This window comes from Dasypus novemcinctus, chromosome 18, assembly GCF_030445035.2.
Source record: "Dasypus novemcinctus isolate mDasNov1 chromosome 18, mDasNov1.1.hap2, whole genome shotgun sequence".
Taxonomy (NCBI): Eukaryota; Metazoa; Chordata; class Mammalia; order Cingulata; family Dasypodidae; genus Dasypus; species Dasypus novemcinctus.
The window spans coordinates 66,969,502-66,978,070 of record NC_080690.1 but is presented as its reverse complement, the minus strand read 5'-3'; positions in this window follow the sequence as shown (position 1 = coordinate 66,978,070).

Sequence of the window (8,569 nt, the reverse complement as noted above, 5' to 3'; positions counted from 1 at the left end):
ACAGACTAGCTTCAGGCTCTGAACCTTTCATTTCTTGCCCACCCCATTACGCATGTGCTTCTGGCACCTGACCACTAGAGACCAGTTAGTACTGCCATATGACCCTGGCCTGGCGTCGTAGGAGTATTCCTGAAAGCCGTTCCTATACCAGGACAACTAGTTAGGTCACTTAAGAAGACGTAGAGGGAAACGGACTTTGGCCCAGTGGTTAGGGCGTCCGTCTACCACATGGGAGGTCCACGGTTCAAGCCCCGGGCCTCCTTGACCAGTGTGGAGCTGGCCCATGCGCAGCGCTGATGCGCGCAAGGAGTGCCGTGCTACACAGGGGTGTCCCCCGCGAGCCCTACGCGCAAGGAGTGCACCCATAAGGAGAGCCGCCCAGCGCGAAGGAGGGAGCAGCCTGCCCAGGAATGGCGCCGCCCACACTTCCCGTGCCGCTGATGACAACAGAAGCGGACAAAGAAACAAGACGCAGCAAAAAGACACAGAAAACAGACAACCGGGGGAGGGGAGGGGAATTAAATAAATAAAAATAAATCTTTAAAAAAAAAAAAAAAGAATACGTAGAAGTGTCTATGACTTCTACTACACCCAACTCACCTTCTCTTTGGCTAGATCCCACAAATGCCTGAGGCCACTCCAAGGCCACCCAAGGAAAAGGGAAGTGTGATGATAGAGGAAGTAGGACTGGAAAAAGACTGTGGTCTCAACCAATTGCATTTCGAATGTCTTCCTTTTGCAAGTTTTATGAAAACATCGGCCCATGGGAATGTATAGCTGAAGCCTCTCAAAAGTCCTTTTTTTTTTTTTTTTTTTTTTTTTTAATAAAGGGTATTTATTTGGGGTAGAAGTTTACAGCCATAAGGCCTAAAGAGTCCAACTCAAGGTACCATAAGAGGTATTTCCTCACCCCAAGTCTGTTGCCACGTTGTAAGAAAGATGGTGGGCAATATCTGCAAGGGTTCAGACTACCTCTTCTTAAGGCTCCGTGGGCCCAGCTTCTTCTGATCTCAACTGTAGGCTGGCCTAAGGCTCATCTCTCTTCCCAGGGCTTGTTTCTTTCCAGGCTCAGGTGCTCTGGTCTCTTCACAAGGTCAGCTATAGACAATCAAGCTCATCTCTCTTCCCAGGCCTCTGCCAGGCGTAATGAGCTGCCTCTCTTCCTCTGCTGTGTCTTTTTCTGTGTGTCAGCTCACCAAGGGGGTGGGGACTCAACGCTGAGTGTTGATGTGGTTGATCAAAAGTCCTTTTAAAGGCCTGTGTAAATGAGGGGCCCTGAAGCTTACATGAGCTTTTTTTTTTTTTAAAGATTTATTTTTATTTATTTAATTCCCCTCCCCTACCCCGGTTGTCTGTCTGTCTTCTGTGTCTTTTTGCTGTGTCTTGTTTCTTTGTCCTTTGTCTGTTGTCATCAGCGGCACGGGAAGTGTGGGCGGCGCCATTCCTGGGCAGGCTGCTCCCTCCTTCGCGCTGGGCGGCTCTCCTTATGGGTGCACTCCTTGCGTGGGGCTCCCCTACACAGGGGACACCCCTGTGTGGCACAGCACTCCTTGCGCGCGTCAGCACTGCGCATGGGCCAGCTCCACACGGGTCAAGGAGGCCCGGGGCTTGAACCGCGGGCCTCCCAAGTGGTAGACGGCCGCCCTAACCACTGGGCCAAAGTCCGTTTCCCTACATGAGCTTTATGATAAACCCACACCTCGGTATCAGTCAATAATGAATTTATTGAGCACCCACTATATACAAGGAACCAGGGACAAAACTCAAGCCCTGAAGTAAAACATGCAGTCCTGATGTTGGCATCAACTAACTGTGGGGCCCCCTTCCCTCTCCAGGTATGAGTTTCCCCACTTGTAAATTGGGTATAACTAAAAATATGACATTGGGGGTTGTTCGGAGGCCCAATTAGAAGTTTGCAGGCTAGTTAAGAACTTGGGTTTTGCTGTCAGAGAGCCATAGATTAAAAGCCCGAGGCTGTCTCTTGCTAGCTGTGGAAACTCCCACTAGTCAGGCCTCTTCTGTGACCTCCACTTTCTTGACATCTTTAAATGGAATTCTAGTCATTCATTTGTCAAGTATTTATTAAGCATCTGCTGCATTCCAGGCACTGTTCTGGATGCTGGAGGTAGATATATCAATGAACAACCAAAAAAGCCCATGAAGGGGAGACGAGGGAGATAATAAATAAATGTCATACGATGGCAAGTGCTGTGGAGAAAATGAAGCAGAGTGAAGGGGACAGGAAAGTCAGGGAAGGTGTCACAGAGAAGCTGACTGAGAGCAGAGACCAGAGGAAGAGAGAGAGCCAGGCTTTTGGGCACAGGAGGAGAGCATTCCAGAGAGAGGAAATGGTGAGTGCAAAGGCCCTGCGCTGGCCATGTGCCTGATGCATCCATACAACAGCAAGGAGGTCACTGTTGAGTGAATGGGAGAGTGGTAGAAGTTGAAGGCTGGGAGATAGCCAGAGGCCAGATCATGTAGAGCCTTGTAGGCCATTGTGAGGTCTTTGGGTTTCTCTGAGTGAGGTGGGAGCTACTGAAGATTGTAGGCATCAGGGACATAGTTTTATTCATGTCTTAAATGATCACACTGATGGCTGAATTAAGAATAGTCTGCTAAAATAATTCAAGTGAGATAAAATGGTGACATTGCTATAGAAAACAGTTGGGCTGGAATTACCACATGACCCAGCAATTCTACTCCTAGGTTGTGACAGTTTGGCATTATTTATGAATTCCAAAAATAGATATTGGATTATGTTTGTAAACTGGTCTGTACCTGAGCATGATTAAATTATGATTAGGGCTTTGATTGGACCATGTCAATAGGACATTGAGTCCCTGTCCCTTTGGTGGGTGGGGACTTGCAGAGAAAACTATAGGGCAGAGAAGAGTATGAGTTTTGAGCTGGAGCTCAGGAAGTAAGCACACAGAAGAACAGAGCAGCTGAGCCCAGGGAGAGAGACAGAGTCATTCACCTGATAGTCTACAGTTGGCCTTGTGGCGAGAACACAGCAGCTGAGCCAAGAGAGAAACAGAGCCACGGGAAGAGAGGAACCCAGGAAACCTGAACTCTTGGCAGACTAATACATAGGTATATACCCCGAAGAGTTAAAAACAGTTTAAATAAATGCTGATACACAAACGTTCATAGCAGCACCATTCACAATAGCCAAGATAGAAACAACCCAAGTGTCCATCATGGATGAACAGATGAACAAAATGTGGCACACCCATACAACAGAATGTTATTTGGCCATAAAAAGGACTGAAGTTCCTTGACATGCTACAACCCAGGAGAAACTTGAAAACAATATATTGAGTGAAAGAAATCAGAAATACTAAAGGACAAATACTCTATGATTCTTCTTATATGAGGTATCTAGAATAGGCAAATTCATAGAGGCAGAAAGTAAAATAAAATTTACCAGGGGGAAGCGGACTTGGCCCAGTGGATAGGGCACCGTCTACCACATGGGAGGTCCAAGGTTCAAGCCCCGGGCCTCCTTGACCCCTGTGGAGCTGGCCCATGCGCAGTGCTGATGCGCTCAAGGAGTGCCCTGCCACACAGGGGCGTCCCCCGCATAGGGGGCCCCACACGCAAGGAGTGCGCCCCGTAAGGAGAGCCGCCCAGTGCAAAAGAAAGTGCAGCCTGCCCAGGAATGGCATCACATACACAGAGAGTTGACGCAGCAAGATGATGCAACAAAAAGAAACACAGGGCGGCAGACTTGGCCCAGTGGTTAGAGTGTCCATCTACCACATGGGAGGTCCGTGGTTCAAACCCCGGGCCTCCTTGACCCGTATGGAGCTGGCCCATGCACAGTGCTGATGCGCGCAAGGAGTGCCGTACCATGCAGGGGAGTCCCCCGCGTAGGGGGGCCCCACACGCAAGGATTGCGCCCCGTAAGGAGAGCCGCCCAGCCCGAAAGAAAGTGCAGCCTGCCCAAGAATGGCCCCGCACACACAGAGAACTGACACAACAAGATGATGCAACAAAAAGAAACACAGATTCCCATGCCGCTGACAACAACAGAAGCAGACAAAGAAGATGACGCAGCGAATAGACACAGAGAACAGACAACCAGGGTGGGGGGAAGGGGAGAGAAATGGATAAATAAATAAATCTTAAAAAAAAAATAAAAAGAAAGAAAGAAACACAGATTCCTGTGCCGCTGACAACAACAGAAGCAGACATAAAAAAAAAAGAACACGCAGCAAATGGACAGAGAGCAGACAACTTGGGGGGAGCGGGGGAAGAGGAGAGAAATAAATGAAAATAAATCTTAAAAAAAAAAAAAATGTTACCTGGGTTTTGGGGGGAGTGGGGAATGGACAGTGTATTAGTCAGCCAAAGCGGTGCTGATGCAAAGTACCAGAAATCTGTTGGCATTTATAAAGCATAAAAACTTACAGTCACAAGGCCATAAAGTGTAAGTTATTTCCTTCACCAAAGTCTGTTGCCACATATTGGAGCAAGATACCTTCTGGTCTCTTCGAGGGTTCAGCCTTCCTCTTCCTCCTTAAACGTCTCTCGCCCCAGGGCTCGTTTTTTTCCAGGCTCAGCTGCTCTGGTCACTCCACAAGGTCAGCTGTAAACTCTCAGGCTCTCTCTCTTCCCAGGGCCTCTGCCATGTCTATGGAGTCCTCGCTGTTGCTCCGAGTTCTTTAACTGTGTGTTTACTTCCTGGAGCTCCAGCATCAAAACTCCAACTCTCTTCTCTGCCATGTCATTTTCTCTTCTGATGTGCATGAATCAAAACCCTAGTCATAATTTTTTTTTTGTTTTTTTTTTAAAGATACCTAGATGAGATAAATTTTACCAAAATATGTAGGGGAGTCCCATATGCCCCACTCCCTACCCCTCCCACACTTTTCCACATTAACAACATCCTTCATTAGAGTGATACATTTGTTACAATTGATGAAGACATTTAGGAGCATTGCCACTAAGTGTGGATTATAGTTTACTTTATACTTTAAACTCTCTCCTGCACAGTTTTGTAAGTTATGACAAGATATATAATGGCTAATATCTGTCATTTCAATGTCATTCAGTGCAATTCCAATGTCCCAAAAATGCCCCCATATTATACCTATTTTTTCCCTCTCCCTCCCCTCAGAACCTCTGGTGGCCACTGCCTCCACATCAATGCCTAATCATAATTTACTCAAGTAAAAGTGAAACCTCTGAATTTAATACAATCTAATATGCCCAGATGAATAGATCAGTTTACAAATACAATCAAATATCTATTTTTGGAATTCATTAATAATACCAAACTGCTACAGAGAGTGACTGCTTAATGCATATGAGTCTCCTTTCAGGGTGATGAAAGTGCTTTGGAATTAAATAAAGATGATGGTTGACCAACATTGTGATGTGCTAAATACCACTGCATTGTACACTTTAAAATGGTTAATTTCATACTATGTGAGCCTGAATAAAAAAATAAATTAAAAAAGCAAAGAAGACCAATACGTCAAGAACTCAATATTAATGCATGTAACTATGAACCTTATTCTTGTAAAATTGAAACTTAGCCTAATAATAACTATTGCCTAATTGTTACCTCCTGAAAAAACCTCCTTGTTACTTAAATATGGTCTTTCTCCAAGCCAAACTCAGTAAAGAAACATACTGCCTTCTCCCTGGCATGGGACATGACTCTCGGGAATGAGCCTCCCTGGCACAGAGGGATTAATACCAAGAACCAACCATTGATGCTTTAGGAAAAAGACTTTGACCAAATGAAGAAAAATCAAATACAAAAGAGTTTTCACAGCTAAGAGATTTCAAAATGAGTCAGGAGGTCATTCCAGAGGTTATACTTATGCATGTGTCAAGTAGATCTCACTAACTGCCTCTGTGAACAAAGCCTCAATTAGGGGCACTTCTGAGGGCTCTAGAGCCGTCTGCACACTGTAACACTATAGGCAAGGCAGACAACCCCTTGAAATCAGCACCCTGTCAATGGGCCTTACCTTGGAACATATAACAACCTATTTCCACAATATAACAGACATTTTTATAATTTCCCTACACATGATTCTTCTACCCTTTTGTTTGAACCTATAGTTAGCACTATCCTTGTTAAATATGTGTCTCAGAGACTTAAATCTTCCATCTGTTCATATACTGATTGAGCCCTGAATCTCAGCAGAGTTGTAGCCAACATCTACTCTTCAGTTCATTGGACTTACCCAAGACAACAAAATTATGATGATAGACAATGCCTTTCCCAAAAAGCAAAGAGTATCTACAACTGTAAGCAAAACAGTTTCTTCCATCTGCCCCATAAGATCTAAGCACCCTCTCAATCTGAGACAGAACAGGCATCGCCATCCCAAAATCCTCAAGGTTGAGAAATGAACAAAAATAAGGAGGGAATGCAACCATGGACAAAGTAAAGTTATTAATATTGTAGTAACAGAAAAAAATACATCACTGATATAAAGATAGTTGTTGCCAGAAGTTCTGAGGGGAGGGGGAGGGAATATTGGAAGAACACATGGCATTTTTAGGGCATTGGAATTAAGTGTAAACCACAATGTAAACTAGGAACCTTGGTTAGTAGCAATGCTTCAAAATTTATTCATCAATTGTAACAAATGTACCACACAATTGTAAGATGTTATTAATAGGGAAAGGTGTGAGAAGGGAAGGAGGTGGGGTATATGGGAATCCCTTATACTTTATTTATTTATTTTTTTTTAAAGATTTATTTATTTATTTAATTTCCCCCCCTCCCCTGGTTGTCTGTTCTTGGTGTCTATTTGTTGCGTCTTGTTTCTTTGCTTTTTGTTTCTTTGTCCGCTTCTGTTGTCGTCAGCGGCACAGGAAGTGTGGGCGGCGCCATTCCTGGGCAGGCTGCTCTTTCTTTTCACGCTGGGCGGCTTTTCCTCACGGGCGCACTCCTTGCGCGTGGGGCTCCCCCACGCGGGGGACACCCTTGCGTGGCACGGCACTCCTTGCGCGCATCAGCACTGCGCATGGCCAGCTCCACACCGGTCAAGGAGGCCCGGGGTTTGAACCGCGGACCTCCCATATGGTAGATGGACGCCCTAACCACTGGGCCAAAGTCCGTTTCCTATTTTTTTTTTTAAGATTTATTTATTTATTTATTTGTCTCCCCTTCCCCCCACCCCCCCCGCCCCAGTTGTCTGTTCTCTGTGTCTATCTGCTGAGTGCTCTTTGTCTGCTTCTATTGTTGTCAGCGGCACGGGAATCTGTGTTTCTTTATGTTGTGTCATCTTGTTGTGTCAGCTCTCCACGTATGTGGCGCCATTCCTGGGCAGGCTGAACTTTCTTTCGTGCTGGGTGGCTCTCCTTACCGTGCGCACTCCTTGTGCGTGGGGCTCCCCTACGCGGGGACACCCCTGCGTGGCAGGGCACTCTGCACGCATCAGCACTGCGTGTGGGCCAACTCCACACGGATGTCGAGGAGGCCTGGAGTTTGAACTACGGACCTTCCGTGTGGTAGACAGACGCCCTAACCACTGGGCCAAGTCTGCTTCCCCCCTTATACTTTCAATGTAACTTTTCTGTAATCTAAAACTTCTTTAAAAATAAAGTTCATTATATTTTAAAAAGCAAAGATTAGAAAAACAATTCAGGTAGAGATGACGGTGGCTTTTACGAGGGTGGTAGCAGTGGAGGTGGTGAGAAGTGGTTATAATCTGCATATATTCTGAAGGTAGGACTGATGGAATTTGCTGATGGATTGGGTGTTGGGAGAGAAAGGAAGAGAAGAGTCAAAAATGACTCCAAAGTTTCTGATTTGAGAAGCTGCCAAGATGGAGCTTTCCTTTACTGAGATTAGAGGAACAGCAGATGTGTATGGGGTGGGTGGGGGAGTTTGGTTTTGGGCATTTGGGGTTGAGGTACCTAATAAACATCCAAGAGGAAATGTTGAGTAGACAGTTGAATATACAAGTGAGGATTCAAGGCTGAGGTTCAGCCAGAAGACATAAGCGTGGGAGCCCCTCACCAAAGGCAGGAGCGAAGGGAGGAAAGAGAAGAGGATCAAGAGCTGAGTACAGGAAGCTCTGGTCATATGAAGACGCATGGATGGGGAGGAAATAGCAGAGGAGACTAGGAAGGGGTGGCCCCTGAAAAAGGAGAAAAATCATGAGAGCAGGATGTCTTGGAGGAAAAGGCAAGAAAGTACATGAAGAAGGAGGGATTGGAAGAGTATTGGAGTACCTTTAGGGTGGCTCATTGGACCACTGAATGGGGCAACACAATGTCATTGAGAACCTCGTCAAGAGCTGATGAGGCCGAGCAGTGGTTCCAAAACCTGACTGCAGTACTTCAAGAAGGCCTGGAGGAAAGGATTTGGAGACATGAATACCAATAGCCTTTTCTGAGAGTTTCATTGTAAAGAGCAAGTGCTCTTTGGCGCTGTAGATGGGGAGGGTCAAAAAAGCACATTTGTATTATGGTGTTGTTTTTACTTCAATGAGAATGATCAAGGAGAGAAGGGAAACTTGATACAGGAGAGAAAGGGGAGAGTTGCTTGACTGATGTCTCTGAGTAGGCAAGAGAGGATGGGGGATCTAGTGCACAA